The sequence below is a fragment of the Stylophora pistillata genome, chromosome 10 (genome assembly GCF_964205215.1).
Source record: "Stylophora pistillata chromosome 10, jaStyPist1.2, whole genome shotgun sequence".
In the NCBI taxonomy this organism is placed as follows: domain Eukaryota; kingdom Metazoa; phylum Cnidaria; class Anthozoa; order Scleractinia; family Pocilloporidae; genus Stylophora; species Stylophora pistillata.
In genome coordinates this window covers 23,481,501-23,501,349 of record NC_142528.1, presented here as the reverse complement: position 1 = coordinate 23,501,349, position 19,849 = coordinate 23,481,501, and the positions used below count along the sequence as shown (strand labels likewise).

The window sequence follows — 19,849 nt, the reverse complement described above, 5'->3', positions numbered from 1 at the left end:
CCCTCATAAACCCATGAGTAAGTTGTACTGTACACGAGATATCGTTCTCTCCTTTGGGAGTTATTTCTATCCAGGGTGCACCTCTCGTTATGATTTAATTTCATCAAGTGAGTTGATAATGTAACTTGACTACCGTAAAGAGTTCCTAAAGATGACGTTTCCAGGGGTCCGTTTCTCGATAGTCCCGGTAACTTAACCGAAGCCATGTTTAAAATCAAAATTTAAAGGATAGAAAAGCAGGTTCTGGCACCCAAATCAGTCCATTTTGTTTCTTTAGCTGTAAGTTTTATTGTGTTATTTTCAAAACTTCTGAAATCCCCATCATGAATGAAACAGAACAGCTTTGCTGGCCCATTATGTGACCGGGACTTTTTGCGAAAAGGGCCCCTGCATTAGCCATTCGATCGTTAGAACGAATTTGCTAACGAAGGGCTGACACTCGGAAAGTCTCTTAACGGTGGCCGATTTACATTACCAACTCAGTTGTTAAAACCAAACAATCTTGTAATATCCCCACAACTGACGTAGCACCATCCTCGGAGACCCAGGGGCTGTGGGTCGAAATTAGGGCATGAAGAGCCCCTGGGGACATTGTCTTACAAGACTAGTTCCAAACGGTCGCAGTCGTTCTGCCATCTGATTGGTGCCAGAAAATCTTTGTGTTTTTCTCCCCAATCAGGGTGAAGTGTACTTTTAGAGTCCTTTCGTGTGTTTTAACACGGACATAGACTAGTAGCTCAGTTGCTCGCTGTTTGTTTGGGCCGTGTGACGGAGATCTGCTTGAGGTGAAAAGTTTCAGTCTCAGCACGCAATGTAGGAGAAATCGATCAGATTGTCCGCGAAAATCTCACCGAAAATTATACTGAATACTTTTGCAGGTATCACTAGAGAACGGGTTTTAAAGTTTGCGAGGTTTGTATACAACACGATGGTTGCAGTCATTGATATGTTGCTTTAAACGTTAAACGAGATTTAAGCTTAAATCTCTCTAGATTTTTTTTCATTATTTGTTGTGGCTGAAACTTTGCCAATCCCGTGAAGTTATTCCGTCGCACGGGCCCCGCGGGTATGTCGAGCAACTGGTACTGTGTGTGCGTGCCAAAATCTAATCTCATCTTCGCTTGAAAAAAAAGAAAAGCTAAGCGTGGAAACTTTTGCTTATTTAGACGTGGGTAGATGACCCTGTACTATTAAGCTGACATTTGCAATAAAGCACTTCTGATGCCCGATATATTCCGCAAACCCGCCCTTTTCATCCAATATTTCTTGGTCTTTGGTTTTGTTTTTCCCATTGAAAGCAGTATCGGATCGATTCCCAATGATCAAAGGTATTTAACTTGGTCTTCAACAATCGACAGAAGAGGTGAAATGACAATGACCAAGGGACCAGAAGAGAATCCGTGGCCTTCCTAGCTCAAGAGCTTCAACACTCTAGGCAGCAGTTGAAAGATTAAACCATTTCCAAACCTCTTCGGTAACTGCCCGAAAATATCTCTCCTTCCCACGATGTTCTCGTTAATAAGTTTTTGTTCAGATTTTAATTAGCTAACCGGAAACACAGTTAAGCTTTCTCTAAGGGCTTGCTGGAAGTCGTCCACGAACTTAAGCCGTATTTTGAACGACTCTACTACAAAGCGAAGATTAGATTTTGGCGCGCACAGAAGCAGAAAGCGACGTAGGCGAAAGCGCCAATTGCTCGACATACCTGCGTGGCCCGTGCGACAAAATAACTTCACGGGATTGGCAAAGTTTCAGTCACAATAAATTATGCAAAAATCTAGAAAGATTTAAGCTTAAGTCTCGTTTAACATTTCATAACCTTGCACTGCAGTCTATGTCCGTGTTAAAACACACGAAAGGACTTTAAAGTACACTTCACTCTAAAATATATATATATATTCCCTTAGCTCCGGTTGGAGCATAGGCCATTAACCACTTCCGTCCTCCATCGGGTTCTGTCCTGGGCAAATCTTCCTAAAGTGGCCCAAGTGTGGCCCCAGTTTCTCATTTGGGACTCTACACCTCTTCTCCAGGAGTTCCTGGGACGACCCCTCTTTCTCTTGCCCTGAGGGTTCCACTTCACTCTGATTGGGCAGAAAAACACAAAGATTTTCTGGCACCAATCAGATGGCAGAACGACTGCGACCGTTTGGAACTAGTCTTGTAAGACAATGTCCCCAGGGGCACTTCATGCCCTAACTTGAAATCGACCCACAGCCCCTGGGTCTCCGAGGATGACGTAGCACCAGTTTCTTTGGAAATTTACCCCCTTTACACCTCACACTGATTGTTTGAATTTTCTTTTCTTTCATCAGTATTGGCATTGCGGATGATTTCTACCACATTTCTTACTTGTGGTTTAGTGGGCTTTCTGTACTAACGTCATTTGTCGTGGGTGTGCTCGTAAGCCTCGCTTTTGGTAAGTACCAATAAAAAACCAAACTAACGCTGTAGTTTAAGCATTCTCGTGAGTGCTACAATCAACCTCGTTTCCAGGGTCTCTCATCTTCCCGCTCCAATCTCGCTCCAGGCCAGAGACCCTGGGAACGAAGTTGTGGCACAGTATTGTGATGACAGAGGTCACATTCAACAACAAGTTTGCTCACCTCACTTTACAGAAACTAAAGAGGACCGCGATAGAGAAATCGACCCCAAGCTGATGTTTCCACTGAGGGAATGGCTCTACGGGTTCTTACCGGATCACTCGTTTAGCTGGGGCCTGGACGAAGATGAGGGTGTGGTGAAAGATTACGCTCACAGGGTACTTTTTAAATAATCGCATGTAGGGAGAAATTAGATGCTGGTCACTCGTAAAGATTAAAGGGGTAACTTGACTTCCATAACATAGAGTAATAGGACTTGTCCGTCATTTATTGTTTTCTATTTTGTTACGGTACCATCCGTTACGCTACGGCACAGTGCGGTACGGAATATTACGTTGGGTTATGTGTAGCAAAGGAAGGTGAAGTTTCGAGGTGTCCATGGAAGACAAATGACCCTTATTGCTTTGATTAGATTCAATTTTAACGCAATTGGCTGTATTGTCAAAATCTGATTAGCCAATCTGTCGTTATCGACAGATTACAGACAACGCTGCTCGCGTCGACGTGTCATGCAACGTGTCATGCACTGACAGAGTTATTTCATTTGACGTCGATATTGTGGTAAAAAAAAAAATCAATAGTGGTTTAGCGTGGTCTGTACTCTTATCGACAAAGATAGTCGTCCTCGCAGTGGTCAAAAATTTTTGTGGACTCACTCGGCTGCATCTCGTGAGTCCACAACACTTTGACCACTTTAATGGCGAATACCGTTGTCGATAAGAATATAGATCACGCTAAACCAATGTTGATTTGTTAACAGCTTGTATGACTTTTCAATCTTCAGGAGATCGTCGTAGGTGAGACAGACGATCGACCATTGGAAGAAAGCGCAAAAGACGGAAACGGCGGAATGTACAAAAAACGTTACCGTGGACACAGCATTCTGGATGATGAAGTAACTGAAGATAACGAAACACAGTTCTAAGTAGCATAGAATATAATTCCTTTCGACTTGTATAGGAAATATTTTGTGCCGACGTATTAGACAATTTTTCTGAAGCTCTCTGATCGTTTTGGAAACCTTAACAAATCCGTGATCTGGGTTATGACTGTGACTGGAATGAGGTCTTTGCATGTATCAGGTTTACTTGGAGTTAAGTATAGTTCGTGCTTACTTCACCAAAAATGGCCCGATATTAAGTGATTCAATGCTGTTGTATATTAGAGATAAACGAAATTATTTGCGAAGACTTGTCTTAGAATTTTTCACCCACTATTTGATGTTTACATTTGTTAGGAAGATTAAATAAAGTGCAGTAGTGGTACCATTTCAGTTGTCTTCGATCGATAACTTAATTATGCACTAAGGTACCGAAACGTGAAAAAGTTTTGTCCATTTTACTCGATCTACAAAAAGAGATTCCCGTAGGGAAAAAAAGCAAAATAAAAAAGAAAAAACAGGATCGCGCCCAACAAATGCTGCCGAAGGTTATCACCATAAAAATAGGGAGTCGGTAGAGGTTAGCTCAGTAACAGGGGTAGGTTTTCTGTTTTATTAGGTTATCACTTGGCTAGTCCTTTTGGGTTGTCAGAAAGTCAAAGAAGTCTTCATGGATTTAATAACAATTCAGTGAGAGATCTGAAAGAGTTAGAGTGCGCTGTAACTCAAAAAGTAGTAAACATTTGGCCTGACATCGTATTTTACAATGTTTTTTTCTGCCCCCCGCTCTCTTAATCTCTTCTTGGTCGTTGTGTTCTACAGTTCCGAGGTTCTTTTTTGCCAGGTTCCCAATCACAGCGGATAAAAAAGCAATCAGAGAAAACTTACTCCTTAGCAATGTGGGAAACATAATTTGCATGTTAGCATTGCAGTCTTTCTGAAACAGAAAAATTGTCACATCATGAAACATCATGACAAAGACGAGTCAGCCATTTGCTTTTGATACCACTTGAAAGTTAGGTATGCTGCGGGCGGATTTAAAGCCTCAAGCAATTAAACTTTTCCGCATTAGCAGAGGAAAAAAGGAAACATTAAACACTTCGGCTCTAATCGGGAGGAATTAACTGTGTTTAAACAAACTCATTAGTCAGTCAAATTACAGCGGGCGGGTTTCTAAGGAATTGTGTTACTCTTCGTAACAGCGTCACGTGCTCCCTCCGCAACGTTGTAGTTATTGTGAAACTTCCCAACAAATTATCAAATAGCTGTGTCTGTAGCTGACAGACGCACAATGATACCAACAGAACAACGTTTTTAACTGTGTCTTTCTATTGTTAAATTCAAGAGATCGGCAAGTTGGTTAGGGTTAGGTTCAACAATGGGTAATTAAAACGAGCTATCTGTCTGACACTGACGGGGTTGATCTGATTACCATAATACAATTTGCGCAAGATAACTTCCTTAGACTAGGCTGTAATAAGGGCAGTCCTCGAAAATCGGAAATATTGACGCAGTTATGGCCGAAGACCACTTCAGTGTAGTCGACTATGTCGTATTCTCCATCATGTTGCCCGTCTCGGCGCTAATCGGGATTTGGTATGGCTGCGGACCGGGTGGAGACAAACAAAAGACAACGGCCGAATATCTTTTGGGCGACCGCCAAATCAAGAAGTGGCCCGTCGCCATATCGCTTCTAGTGTCGTTCCTCTCGGCGATCACTCTCCTTGGATTGCCGGCAGAGATCTACACCTATGGAACACAAATCTACTTGATCATCATAAGCTACGTGTTGATTTCTATGTCTGTAAGCGCCGTCTACATTCCAATGTTTAGACGAGTCAAGATCACTTCGGTGAACGAGGTAAGCCGGCGCGAGCAAATCAGAAAGAAATTACGACCGTTGTTTAACACCTGTTGGGGCCAATTAATACTAATCGAGTCAACTTATCCCTGATTTTATCGTCAATGTTTGATCATTGATAATTTTTGCATCATTAAAAAACTTTTCAAGGCCGAGTTCAGTTCGATATCTATTACTAAACACTAGCCAGCCTAACTGGTTGTTTTGTGTATGCGTTGAGGCGTTACAAGCGTAGCCGCAAGAGTTCTGCTTGTTCCATATCGTTTACGCGGTTCCCGCCTTCGTTTTCTACGATCGAAAAAGAGCCAGCTGCATAAGTTAGGTTGAAAGATGTTCATGAATAATGTCTTTGAATAGCAGGTATGTTTTCATTTCAACTCCCAAAGCAGTTTGTGGTTAAACTTTAACCCATCTTTAAGGTTAATAACGCAGCTATTGAATCATCTGTCACCTTAAGCTTGTTCTTTAGCCTGTGAGCAAGCCGTCATTATTAGCGCTGTATGACAAGCTTATCTCCACCCCACGCGTGGGAAGATTTGAGACTAGTCGGGCATAGCTTTTCGTGATCGCGGGGTCTGACACTCAGTATCATTTCATATGCGTTAAAGCGTGAGATCAAGATGGCTGGATAGTGGCCGAGTTCCTTTTGGACCGGGGCGAAGTCGAGCTCCACAAAAACGCAAACGCAAAAAAAGAACGAGGCTAACTTACAGTCATCTTGACAGAACAAGCTTGGTCAATAAAGGATCTATTATACAGAAAAAAGATGTCGCTTTGATAAGAATCAAGAACGACTTCAGTGTTTATTTTGAGAGCTGGGAAAGAAATCCACGCCGGTGTTTGTGGTGCAAGAAACCCAAGAGAGTCGTTTATTTTATTTATTTATCAATTTTTTTGTTTTGACTGTCTTCTCCCGCTTTTTTTGACTTCGTCGCCGGCATTGTCCAGAAGTTACGAAAGTTGTAAGTCCGCTCCACACACCCTTTTTCTTGTGCAGGATCAAAGCAGGCAATCCTGATCCTTCCCGCGCGGGTAGCCAATTAGAACACAGGATCCGCTTTATCTTGCCCGAGGGCGCTGCCAGCTAGATAATAAAGGGACCTTCTGCAGACCTCTAACGTGCTCGTGTTGCTTAAGTCCTCATACATTTCCAAAGACCTGCTCTCAGGCTACTTATTTTTTAACTCGTTCATTAATTCACTTATTCAATTATTTTTTCATTTTTTTTTTACTGATTTTTCTACTTTCCGTAGTACCTTGAAAAGCGCTTTTCTTTTGGTGTAAGAATGCTTGGCTGTGCATTCTTCTTAATATCGGTGGTGAGTACATTTTCAATTAAATTGTCGTTCCTTTTCTTTCTTCGTAATGGGAGGTAACCGTGGAGTTGCTTGGCAACTTGTTCGAAAAACAGCAACTCTTACGGATAAAACACATTACTCGAACTATGCATTCCCCCCACCCTTCCCATCAAGCTACCGTCCCGTTCCTTATCTAAGCAATTATCATTAAGTTTTCTTCATCACAAATAAACGGTCAGAGAGGTCAGTGAACCAATTCTGTATGCCCTATTTTACTTTCATTCGATAGAGTTCCTCTTCGGAAGAGCTCTTCTAACGTACAGTGTGACACCATTATCAACTTTTCCTCGATCTCTTACAGACTCTGTATCTGTTCATGGCGTTGTTTGCTCCTTCGCTGGCATTGGAGGCGGGTCAGTGAATAACCATCGGTATTGCCCTATACATGATCCATTCAGTGTTGGGGGTAGGGAATTCCTGTGTTCTGGTTACTTAAATAACTGTTGTGTTAATCGAGATGGAGTGTACATGACCTAGATAATCGGACTTGAACTCTGAGAATGGCCCTGAGGGAAGGTATTGACATCTATTACAATTTCAACCCCAACACTAAGTTTAAGAATCATCAGACGTAACAGTGGCGAGCTAAGGCCATTTCACCAAACACGAACTGAATCCCTTTGAAAGACATCCAGTGGTCTCTCTTAAGGCTTTTCCGCATGAGTCTGCGTGAACTGCCATTTAAAATCTTAGTCCACCTAATTTGATTGACGTTCCTTTCAGGAGAAAGACATTATCTTTTCTTAATTCCAGTTGCAGGTATTCCACTTTCGGTTTCTATCGTCGCCACTGGGGTTGTGTGTACGTTTTACGCTTCTCTGGTGAGAAATATTTCGATATTCCGTAACTCCCTTCATCTTTTTTTTAAACGAGTCCTTCATACAGCATTGATTACAATCAAGGTTGAATGCATCCGATACTAAGGTATGTGTTCATGTATTTCTAGGGCGGTCTTAAGGCAGTGGTTTGGACAGACGTATTTCAATCGGTTATCATGCTAGCAGGTCTTCTCATAGTTGCTGTCAGAGGAAGTTTAGAAGTAGGCGGACTTAGCAAAATCTGGGAGATCAACAAAAATCACGGACGAATCAACTTCTTTGAGTATGTATTACATGCAAATATTAGTAGGTTTTATCGATCTATCGTGAAAAAGTATTCCCACATTCTTATAGCCTTGCCATACTACTCACATATATATAACATAGGCCGACCCATTATGAGACATTCCGAGTGGTCCCGACAGATGTCGAAATTATGATCGTGATTTTCCGATTGGTACATCGGATGCACTACCGTGGCTGGAACAAGGGGCACTTGCGGAAGTTATGCCGTCGAAATAGGTTTATGTGACAAACCTGCAGGGTGCAAGGGAAATGTTCTTGTGTAATACTGAGTCGATACAGAAACAGAATGAAAAATGTTTGGAAACCTCTTCAATTTAACACAATAAAACGAATTGCTGGGTGGGTACTCCTTTTAAGCTTACACTTTGTTCTGTTGATGTAATCTTTCCTTAGTTTCAACCCAGACCCCCGGGTTCGTAACACGTTCTGGACACTTGCCATGGGCGGTACTATCGCTATCCTCCCAATCTGGTCAACCACCCAGTACTTCGTACAGCGGTATCTCGCAGTAAGGACCCTCAAGGAGGCCAAAAGGTCCGTTTGGATGGTTATAATATTTTTTTTTGCGCCCCTGTGACTGACTGCGACGACCTTGCAGAGCTAATTTACACGCATGAAGAATATGATGAAGTGAAGATCTTCCGAAATGACACGAAGCTATCCACAAACCAAATCGAATAATTTGTGGCCCACATTATCCTGAGTTGGTACTTTTATCTTTCTGTAAGCAGGAGAAAAAATTTTTCTCTTGATTTAGGGGTGATTCTGATCACGTTCCACTTCAAGATAGACTTCACCCGACATGAGCTGTTAAACCTTTATGGCTCCTCCATTAAATTTAATTTAATCACCTAAAAACTGGCCATAGAATTTTGCAGATTGGGTTTACCGAGTTTGTCTACGATGAATCACGATTCACATCCTCGCATTGTCGCTGGCCTCTGGAAGCCGTCAATTTGGTGCAGGCGCGCGCTTCTCGCGCGTATGAATTATGCGTAGTAAGGTTCCACAATGCAATAGAAACGAATTACTTAAAAAAAAATCTAATTGAAGACATTCAGGGCGCGTAAGAGTACACAGCGACAAGTCAAGGAAGGAAAAAAAATGAAAAATAACCCTTTATCTATTCCTAACCCCAAGGAACAGTACAAGATTGTATATAGTAATTCACCACGGGTATTAAGTTTCGCAGGAATTTTTTGTTATTGAACGCACTTGTACTTGTGTATGTTTTACAGAGCATTATGGTTGAATGTCCCAGGGCTGATTATTGTGGTAACTATTTGTACATTGGACGGAATGGTGATATTTGCAACATACGCTGATTGCGATTTGAAAGAAACCAAGAAGATCTCGAGAGGAGATCAGGTGAGGATCAGATCCAGGGACAGGATACGGGGTTCTACTTCGATTCAGTGTCTTTATATCGTAATGTATAAACAAGTCAGGATTTTTTATTATATGAATTAATAAAAAGTCTGTTTACGAGCCTAGTGACCCATTAGGCCGGTGCTTAACTCCGGTTTTTGTAGCATGAAGCGACTAGGAGTATTTCTACTCCCCCCTGGATGGGATGCCAGTCCATCGCAGGGTTACCCCCAGCATTAAATTGCCGGTACCCATTTAAACACCTGGGTGAAGAGAGGCACTGTGAGAGTAAATTGTCTTGCCTAAGAACACAACACAATGTCCCGGCCGGGGCTCGAACCCGGACAACTCGATCCGGAGTCGAGCGTACCAACCATGAGGCCACCGCGCCTCCTATATGAATTAATACTTTTCTTCAATTCGGGGAGTCGTATGTCTGGGATCCCACTAACATTGTACTTGGGAGACTCGAGGACCAGACCCAACAACGGCGGATATCGAATCTAAGGTTGACCCCAACCCCACTCCTCTTCCTTCCTCCCCCTCCCCCCCTAACTTGGTTTCCCTATGATGTTTTTTTCTGCATGTTGCAAGGCGTAACTCCTCTCCTGTTGAAAATACTTTAAAACAATTTTTCGTAAATAGTTAGACAGTTTCTCAGTTATTGCTGGGCTATCTGTATTTCGTAAAACAGCAATGGCACTTCCTTAACCGAGCGTTATTTTAGTAGATTGTTTTACATATTATCTCAAAATACTTTTCAGGTTCTTCCGTATTTCGTCGTTAACAAACTTGGACATCTAAAGGGCCTGCCAGGAATGTTCACTGCCTGTCTTTACGGCGCTGCTCTCAGGTAGCCAACTTGACATATTATTCTGAGTCTTCATCAGATGTAACAGCTATTGGAACATCATTTATTGTCATATACCTCTCACTCAACAAAACGTGCACTGTGATTGTTTGACTCTTGGTCACGCGCCCCTGATCAAATTCAAATGTATCCCGACCGGGATACAATTGCGCTATCGTCGCCCGCGCGCCGAATATATATAAAAACATATTTTTGCCATATGATTGTTTAAGAGAAGTCAAAATATATAACTAAGCACTTTGTCTGGGAAACATCAGGACTCTCGAAAAAACAAAACTAACAAGTTTCCCGAGGGACCATACATTAAGTGTATATAATCCTCCGAGAGACGCCTTTCTCTTCAAGATCACTCGCTTCTTACCTCTAATAAAACCTTCTTCAGTGTCTGCTTTTGGCATATCATTATGATTTTTCAACTTATCAGGTTCCAGTTTCAACCTGACAAATAAACGGATGAAGACTACCTTTCGGAAGTACCATTGTTGACTTCCAATTTTTATTTATTAGGTGCTTATTTATTTCTATATTTATTTTCCTACCAGCACAATATCCTCGGCTTTAAATGCTATGTCCCCTTGTGACAGTTGAAGATCTCATCAAGCGAAGAATAACATTAACTGACTCTGAAGCCACCAAAATCAGTAAAGTTATGGGTAAGGCACTTTTCTACTCAAATATTGGTTTCGTGATAAACCTTGAGTTGAATTTTCTTCGCTAACTCCTTTTATTTCCTTGAAACCTTCATACAACTCGCGTGATACTGAAGTGAATTTCAACAACAACAACAACCTACTGCTCCCTCTTATATAGTTCCTCACAAACTTTCTAGAAGATTCTACAGGTTTATAACACGACAATTTGCAGTAACACTACATCATAGAAATTTTCAGAATTTAAGGTAAACAAGTCAAGTTTCTATAAATAGACATCACGTATTCATGTCGAAACCACTGACTAGAACTTTTCTAAAGGACTAATCAAGAACGTTCTAGAAATCCTAGAATATTCCATAAATGTGCTGAATATCGTGTCTTCTGTCCAAATATGTCTACCCACATTTATCTAAGGCCCTGTTTACAAGCAAGGAGGGTAACCCTTGTGCTAGGGTTATCCTAGCAGGCGGGTCAAAGATAGCCCGGGTTTACAAGCAAAATTTCACAGGTAGGTTTACCCTACCACCCGGGACAACTTACCTATGCTTGGTAACCGCACGCATTGTTATCAATGTTCAAAGGGTCTTGAAACAAGTAAAAAGTTGTCCCGGGTAGGCGAGTTATCCCCAGTAGAGCGTTTACAAGGCAGCTAGGGTTACTCTGGCGCTAGGGTAACCCTAGCACTCAGCTAAGGTTACCCTGGCGACAAGGTAACCCTAGCGCTCAGCTAAGGTTACCCTAGTGCTAGGGTAACCCTAGCTGCCTTGTAAACACGAAGATGAAAAAAAGAAGAAATGTGGGAGCGTTAGGGTAACCCTCCTGCCGGGGTAACCCTAGCACTAGGGTTACCCTACCTGCTTATAAACAGGGCCTAACTAAGAAGCACATACAAACTTCAATGCTAAGAGTGTCTCAGTTCTTCTAGCAATTCTTCTTTAACTGTTTACTCTTCTCATAAAACCCGGCGGGGCGACCAGCGCGTTGCTTTTGAAATGTTGTTTATTTTCGCGTATTTTCCTCTCTTAGCGGTCTTCTATGGTGTAATTGTGATGGGTGGAGCTTTTGCAGTGAAATATACTGGTGCAATGGTTCTCCAGGTAAGACAGCTTTTTTCACCTGGTTTACCGGCGACATTTTTCAGGTCAGTACAGACTATCTGAGAAGACCACATCCAAGGGGGCAGTGCACTTTAAGTACACCACCCATATCGCCGTCAGCTATGATTGACTGAGTGAGTGTTAGAGAGTAGGCGCGCAAAGCATGCATGAATTTCGAGAAACCGGTTAATGCACTACCTATTTTTTAAAACAGTAATTGAATCCTGATTTTGTTCAAATCCCATCTGGAAACTCGATTATTTAAATTGTTTATTTCATCTTTACATGTTCACTTTGGAGGCTGGTTGGCTGCATGTGATGCTTTAATGCATGTGATGCTTTAATGCATGTGATGCTTTAATGCATGTGATGCTTTAATGCATGTGATGCTCTAATGCATGTGATGCTTTAATGTGACAGCGTGATGCTGTTAGTGAGCTTCTATGCGCTAGCTGATGTTTGGCTGTGTAGCCGCGTGATGCGGTTCCAGTCAATACCCACTAATTGACCCTTGCTCACCATAGAGTCTCCTGTAGCTCAGTGGTTAGAGTATCCGACTAGATCACGGAGGGTCGTGGGTTCAAATCCCATCTGGAAACTCGATTTTTTAAATAGTAATTGAATCAGTTTTTAAATCCAAACAATCTTGACCGAGTCACGCTAGTTTTTGTTCGCTTCAAGCAGCTTTCAACCCCGTGCTTGGAATCCCATCTGGAAACTCGATTTTTCTCTTATATTAAAAATTGATTATTTCATCTTTATTGCTTTTTAATTTTTATATTTTATAGCTTGCTTACAGTATCACTGGTATCGCTGGTGGAGCACTGTTTGCAGCTGTCACACTCGGAATGTTTTTTCCAAGGATGAACTCAAAGGTGAGTGCTACCGAGCAGTGGCGACGTGCATAAGGTCCTAAACTTGAAATTCTTGTTCGTAGGCGAAATCCGAATCCGATACCACTTTGGGAATAGTACTAGTTGACTTTGAGAGCTTTCTGTCCTTTCGAAGGAGAAAGCATTTTAAGAGAGAAACGAATATTTAAAGGACACTATCTTTGGAAGGGAATCTTTTTTTAAAGTTAACTCTGTTAGAAGGAACCTTTTTTTCAAGGAACTAGGGAGCATACGTTCTAGACACATTTTCCACAAAACAATTTTTCCTTGAGGGAAAGCATTTTTTTCGGTGGGAAACGCACGTGATATTGGCTTAGGTCATAGGTAACGGGACTTAAATACTAATTCTTACAGTGGCTTGGCCCTTGTTTGTAGGGTATCTACCTTGGAGTTCTAACAGGTGTTGCGTTGTCAGCATGGGTGTTCATTGGTTCTGTTTTCTACCCACCTGATACCAACCCAGGCTTACGCTCGGTTGAAGGGTGTTCATTTTACCAAGAAGCTCTGATAAACGACACACAAGGGATTCTATCCAAATACAACAACGGAACCATTAAACACCGTTTCAAACCACACACAAGGTAAGACCAGATCGCAAATGATTTATTTCTCACTTTACGCTCAGTTATTTCAAACTTGCTGGTTCTGCAAGGTACAAAAAAAATTTAAAAATTGTGATAGAAAGCTTTGTGTTCAAGTACATTACTTTCTACGTGGTTTGTTCGGCTGAAACTGTACTCATAAGTTATATCAATCCGCTTCTTTTATCTTTTTCTCATTTCCAGCACCCCGCTGGCTGATTTATACAGCTTATCTTATTTGTGGATTTCTGGTGTGTCATTTGGTGCAGCATTCATTGTTAGATTGATCGCGAGTTTTGCCCTTGGTAATTACAATTAAATTATCTTGGCCTCAAGATAACGTTCATAGATCGGTAACCAATATACAACTGTGGTGGCTAACCTATATCACTTTGCGTTTCACTCGGAGTTCTCTTTGTTTCACTTAGAAACTGAAGCAGACAGGCGTAAGCAAGTGGATTCCAAGTTGCTATTCCCAAGAAAAACTCGGTTGAGCGGCTTTCTGCCTGGTAACAAATTCACATGGGAAGAAGAAGAAGAAATGGCGTATCTTAGCCATGAAAAAGAGGTCCAAAAGAAGGTAAAGTTGTATTTCCTTCTCCAAAGAAGTGTATGTCTTTAGTCATTGCTATTTAAATTTCAAAAACTGCAATTCAGAGGTCCAAACCAGTAACAGTTCCAATTCTGGATAAATACTTAAGTCAAAAGCTTTAGACCCTGATTACAGATCTTTGCCAACGACCTCAGGTAAGGAAGTCAAGGACACCAGTGACCAAAATCGTATCGGAGTGTAAAATTAATCTTCTGATTTACGATTTAGTTAACATTTCTTCTGTCGTGACTTTGTCTCTAACTTTGTTTGTTTCAAAATCAAGAGAACGATCTCGTGAAAAATGAGGATACTAAATTGTAGTGAGACGTGATCATATGATAGTTGCGTCAAAAGATGATCCAGTCAAGCCAGTAATATCCATATAGTTCTCGCGATATTGCATTTAGCCCATCGCAGCTGAAAAAGTGGACATTCAATGGCCATTTTGAGCAGTGGCCAAAAATGACCACTATCTTGCTTTCTTTTAGAGGCTGACGGTCAAAACAACACGACAGCATTGAGGCAAGTTCCTTCGACAGAGTAAGGTCCTAAAATCAAAACGGTGCCATCGATTTAAGCTGGGTGATAAGCTTGTCATTGTAGACGAAACCACAGTAAACAGAACCACAATATGAGGACTATCTATATTAGATACGATGAATATATGAATATATTGGTAGAGCGCTGCACTAGTATCGCAGAGGTCAGTGGTTCGAATCCCGTACAGGCTTGATTTTTCTCTTCAGGTCTGATTAGCGCTATTGCATAAATAGCGCTCTCTACTGCGAGGATCGTGCATCATACGTATCTATCTATATTCTTCAAGAAGCATGAAAATATATCGATTGTTTTTCCACCAGGTAATGAGGTCTCTCGATCACTGATTCACTGTTTATGTTACCTCGCATTCCTTCAAGATATTGAACAGGATGCCAAGTCCGTCCTCACAGAAGTTACTAGCGTACTCACTAGTCGGCATTGACTGAAAGTCACGCAACAGACATTTGAGGAACGCCTTCTGTCCTTGTTCGTAAGCGTGACCAACAGTTTGACTCCAACAATGAATGTTCCATGGCACACCTGAGCAGGAAAAATAAATAAAGCAGATGGATTTAGTAAAATACATTTGTTTATAGTGATTTAGAAGTCTTGGTACAACAGGTGTGCACTTGACAATAAACTGACCAATCTGCAATTCTACACTCTGTGATTGGTCCGTAAACTCGCGGTATCCTTCTAGCCAATCAGATACAAACTAAATCGGTTTAATAAATTATATTTTCGTATTATATATATGAGACCGGGGAGGGGTATGGCGCAGCGGTGTGAGCACTCACCTCCCAACGCTGTAGCCCTAGTTCGATTCCCAGAACTGGCGTCACATACAAATTGAGTTTGATAAAAAGTAGCACACAAACTGCAGTTACAAACATGACGGTAAAACGCATGTTGGAAAATAAGATTAGTAAACTTTACTTGAGTTTGTTGTTGATTCTCGTCCTTACTCGGAGAATTTTTCTCCAGGCCCTCAGGTTTTCCTCCCTCCCAAAACAACAACATTCCAAAATACAACTCGACCTGGAAACAGCAGACAAGAAAAGCCACCTCGTGGAGTTGTCGGCTGCTAAATTTCTATTCCCAACATTCCCATTATGTATCGCAACATCTCTCTGGCCTTTGAGAAAATTGTTTTATGCTTTTACGACACCCTGACAAAATACACTCCAGAGGTAATGCATGAACACATAATTCATTCTTACCCAAAATGTTTAACTCCATTGCGATGTCAAGGAACCCATGCTCACAGCTGTGGTACACAGCCTCCTGAAAAGAGCGAAACATGCGCACTTGAACAATTTGATATAGAAAGAAGAGTTTCGCATTAAACCCTCTGATTCGCGCTTACGTAGCGAAGCGTCACTTAAATGTGAAGGCTACAGATGCACAGATAACTGTTTTATTTCTGTACTGGTTGCCAAAGGTAACATCGGCAACAGTCAAACTGCAAAGCAAATGAATGAATTGTGTTTCAAATATGTAATTACACTTGAAGGGCTGAAATATTCGCAGCGAAATATTACTTACAATTCTGTTGGGTAATACGAACATCTTTATACAGCTCTTTACATGTTCTTTTAGCGGATGTGTTTGGTTGATTGTTAGACAAGTATTCAAATTCGTTGCACCTATTTAAATATGAAAAGGCTAATTCGTCCCCAGACTCTTTGCGACTGCATTTTGGCGCCAAAACGGAACAGCTACACAAAAAGTTATTTATTTTAATTATAATTTGAAATTCTTAGTGCACTTTGCGCAAATCACCCTCTAATGACAAAGAGTGACTGGGTTCTAATTCCTCCCCACAGCCTCTCATCTACCAATCAAACATAGAGGTCATTAGAATGATCATACACTCAACAAGCTTCTGACTATCATACAAAATTCTCCTTGTCAGAACCAAAGGAAATACAACAAGATAATTTGAATATATCAACAAAGTTGAAATGGTAAATTGGCCACCGTTACGATTATAAAAGCTGACGTTTCGAGCTTTAGCCCTTCCTTTCGCTCCGACGAGGGGCTAACGCTCGAAACGTCAGCTTTTATAATCGTAACGGTGGCCAATTTACCATTTCAACTTTGTTGATATGTTCAAATTATTTCGTTACCCCCACCGACGCAGCCCCAAACAGTTTCTTTAGAAACTATCAGCCTTTATTCATTTGAAATACAACAAGAACTGTCAGTGTGTGGATGAAATGAGTCTTCATGTTAAGAGGGTTTGTAAGGATTAATGAGTTCACTTATGACATCTACCTGGAATCCTGTGGCACCATCTTCCTTAGCACCCACCACCTTTCTTGTTTCACAATCGACATAAAGTTTTGATTTTCACCAGCAAAAGGAAAGACTACTTATTTATATCATAGGTTTCTTCAGTTTCTTCTTCTTTTTCTTTTTTTTTTTGCGATGCGGGGTTTTTCGATTGTGAAGGAGTTAATGGCATCTGTTAGAGAAGATGGTTATCGAATTTCACGTTTGCTTTCACCACAGCCTTTGTTGGGTTCGCGGGTGGCTATTTTACTTAAAATAGTGAAATGAATTCGACAAGACTTCTGAATTATCTTACCGCCTTACTTTAGGCTGAGTAAAGTTGCTTTTGAACAAAATTTATAGCCAAGCCATTTGAAAGTGCGATAGTAGAGGAAGTGGAAAAACTACTTTACAGCTCATACATTTCAGCCCAACTGAATACAAATATTGAATTTCATATAATAACGCAGAAATTAAAATTCGGAAATAATCATTAAATGGATATTTATCAAAAGCACCTGGAAAATGTTCTTCACGCAACAAATTTTTCTCTCCTGCATAACAGACCGTGATATTAAAAAAATAGTTGCTGTTGTTTTGTTTTTTCTTTTATTGTAATGAAACCTTTAAATAGTCGTTTGATGGGGCTGGCAATCATCATTAAAGTAAAACTGGATCATTTAGGCTAAGTTTTAATTTATAAAGTGACAAACAGTGCTGGAACTCATTTGATAATGCTATTGACAGAGCTTTCAGTATTCGTGGCGCGGCATTCGCTTGTATTTTAAGAGGGTGGTTTCTGACGCCTACACAAAAAAGGGAACTACTAGTGTAGCAGTTCTAATTCATATATCACCATTAAATAAAAAAAAATTGAAAAATAAAAACTGTAACATCACTGTAAAGCAAAAATATGGAAGAGAGTTGCGGCGGTTTAAACTTAATATCAATAGAACTGGTTAAACTGCCCTTAGTCGTTTACTTAGTTGTTACCCCTCCCTGACTCTGAGATAAAGCAGGAGGAAATTGTTTCAGCTCGTTTAAGTATATATTTGCCAAAAATAACTACGAAGTTTAACTTACGCCCTAATCATTTTTCTCTAGCGCATGACTCCGGTTGTTAAAGACTCTTGCAAACCTTTAAACTTTTCGAGATTTCTCAGCTATTAAACTACTCAATCTTTTAAATGATTTGTCGCAAGGATCCTGTCATATTGAAGCTGTGTATAGAGCTGACTTTGGACTTTCCTTGCCTTGCCTATGCAATGTAGTGTATAAATAGTGTATAAATATTTTTACGCCTTTTTAGTTTGAGAAGGATAAAAATGGACAGTTTAAACTTCCTTAAAACTTCCCGTCTCAGGGATAAAGTTATGAGCATGCTCCGGTCAATGGGAAAATGAAAGTTGAACACAAATGAGAGTCAGAACAATATAAAAGTGGTCTGCAAGTTGGAGAGAAAACACTATAGCGTCGAGCTCTTCAAGATCAACTACTCCAGCGTGAAGACAACTTAAATAAGACTTTCGGAATATCGAGCACGTGATGACTTAGAGGTGAGTGACACTTTTGGGACGGGCTGTTAGGAACATTTGACTAGTTTATTGCGTCAGATTCTTGTGTCGCGATGGGATATCTTACTTTTCCCCACTGAAAATATGTGTAACTGACGCAATAGAGCAGCGCGCGTATTATCTTTTATTAGAACTATCAAAGAGACGTTTATTCACTTTAATTTAAGTCTTCTGTTTGTGAATTTGCTGATACGCGCGCGCTACTTTCGTTTCTAGAACGGTTCTACCGTATCGCAAGCGCTCACGAAAGTGCCGCGGCAGCCAGCAAGCTGTATAAAGGTTAAGTTGTTTTTCTTGTCATACCAGTTGACGCCAGATCTTTCAACTGAAAGCGAAGTTTTAGCCGCCGTGCTCAAACCCTTTTTAATTGTTCTAGTGATAGCGGCACCAAGGTAAATATTTTTACGCCTTTTCAGTTTGAGAAGGCAGTGTGGCCGAGTGGTCAGCGTGTCGGACTCGCAATCTGCCGTTCCCGGGTTCGAGTCCCGCCCTGACCACTACCTGGAATTGTTTCACGGTGGCTCCGAGGTCAAATCCTCGGCCATGCTTGTAAATAGCCGACTGGTTTGCCTTTGGCCAGATGGGATTCTTAATAAGATAAGGTTATTTTCAATTTGAATTATTTGTTTCAGTTGTTTGGTGGAAAACCTGTAAACTAGCTTTCAGCTAAGTGTTTCTCCTCCTTACTTTGATTGTGATTTCTAGTTTTGTGAGGTAAGTTATGATTTAAAATTTAGTTTAAGCGAAAGTTGCTTACGACATCGTTGTACCGTTAATTGTAAATCGTTATTCTACCTTTGTCTTGTGACCTTTGAGTCTTGTGAAATGTATTTACATCGGATTATTTACACGATCTTATTTGTAATTTGTTTGTACTTTTAATTTAGTTCTGTTAGGAACATTTGACTAGTTTATTGCGTCAGTGTCTTGTGTCGCGATGGGATATCTTACTTTTCACCACTGAAAATATGAACGGGACTGATTATCGATCTTTTCTTCTTTTTTGTAATGATTTGTTCAGGCCACTCCACAATAACGTCTTGAGCCTTTTTTGTTTCTTGGAAAACAAATTGCGTTTTGAGAAAAACCGCAAAAAGCAGTGCTATGACAAGAGGGGTGGTTTCGTAGACAAAGGGAGCGGTTTCGTGGGCAAAAAAACCCAGAAGGTTTGCAATGGTTTGATGCTTTCACACAGGAAGTATTCAACTTGGGATTGCAGGTTTAAACCAATCGCAAGTAAGATAAATTAGAATAGCAGTTCAATAGGGTTTTTTAAGGAAATCGTGACGACGACGGCCGCAAAAAGAAATAATAAAAGATCTAATGATAAACTGAATTAAAGCTCTGCAAGCGCGTTTTTTAGCTTCGTGCATTTCCTAGCACAGGCAGCCCAAGCTCTCTTTGAGAACCACACAAGGAACACAATTTGCATATCGATTTATAAGGATTTGTATGGGATTTTCTACAAGATAGCCATAGAGATAGTTAAAAGTGAAAATATTAAATAAAAATGGCTTACCTTATTCCATACGTGTATTGCTTGCTCCTGGTGTCGTTATTTTACCGATTTCACTTGATTT

General features: G+C 40.8%; 1 long non-coding RNA gene and 1 pseudogene across 1 annotated transcript; both read left to right on the top strand.

The window, feature by feature from the left end:
- The first annotated feature begins 749 nt into the window (after positions 1-749).
- LOC148722331 (uncharacterized) lies at positions 750-3,871 on the top strand. The gene is made up of 4 exons (XR_015992497.1): positions 750-912; positions 2,316-2,419; positions 2,619-2,761; positions 3,388-3,871. It is a non-coding gene; the product is annotated as an uncharacterized LOC148722331 (long non-coding RNA).
- Positions 3,872-4,852: 981 nt separating this feature from the next.
- On the top strand, positions 4,853-14,342 carry LOC148722330 (sodium-coupled monocarboxylate transporter 1-like; annotated as a pseudogene).
- The last annotated feature ends 5,507 nt before the right edge of the window (positions 14,343-19,849 follow it).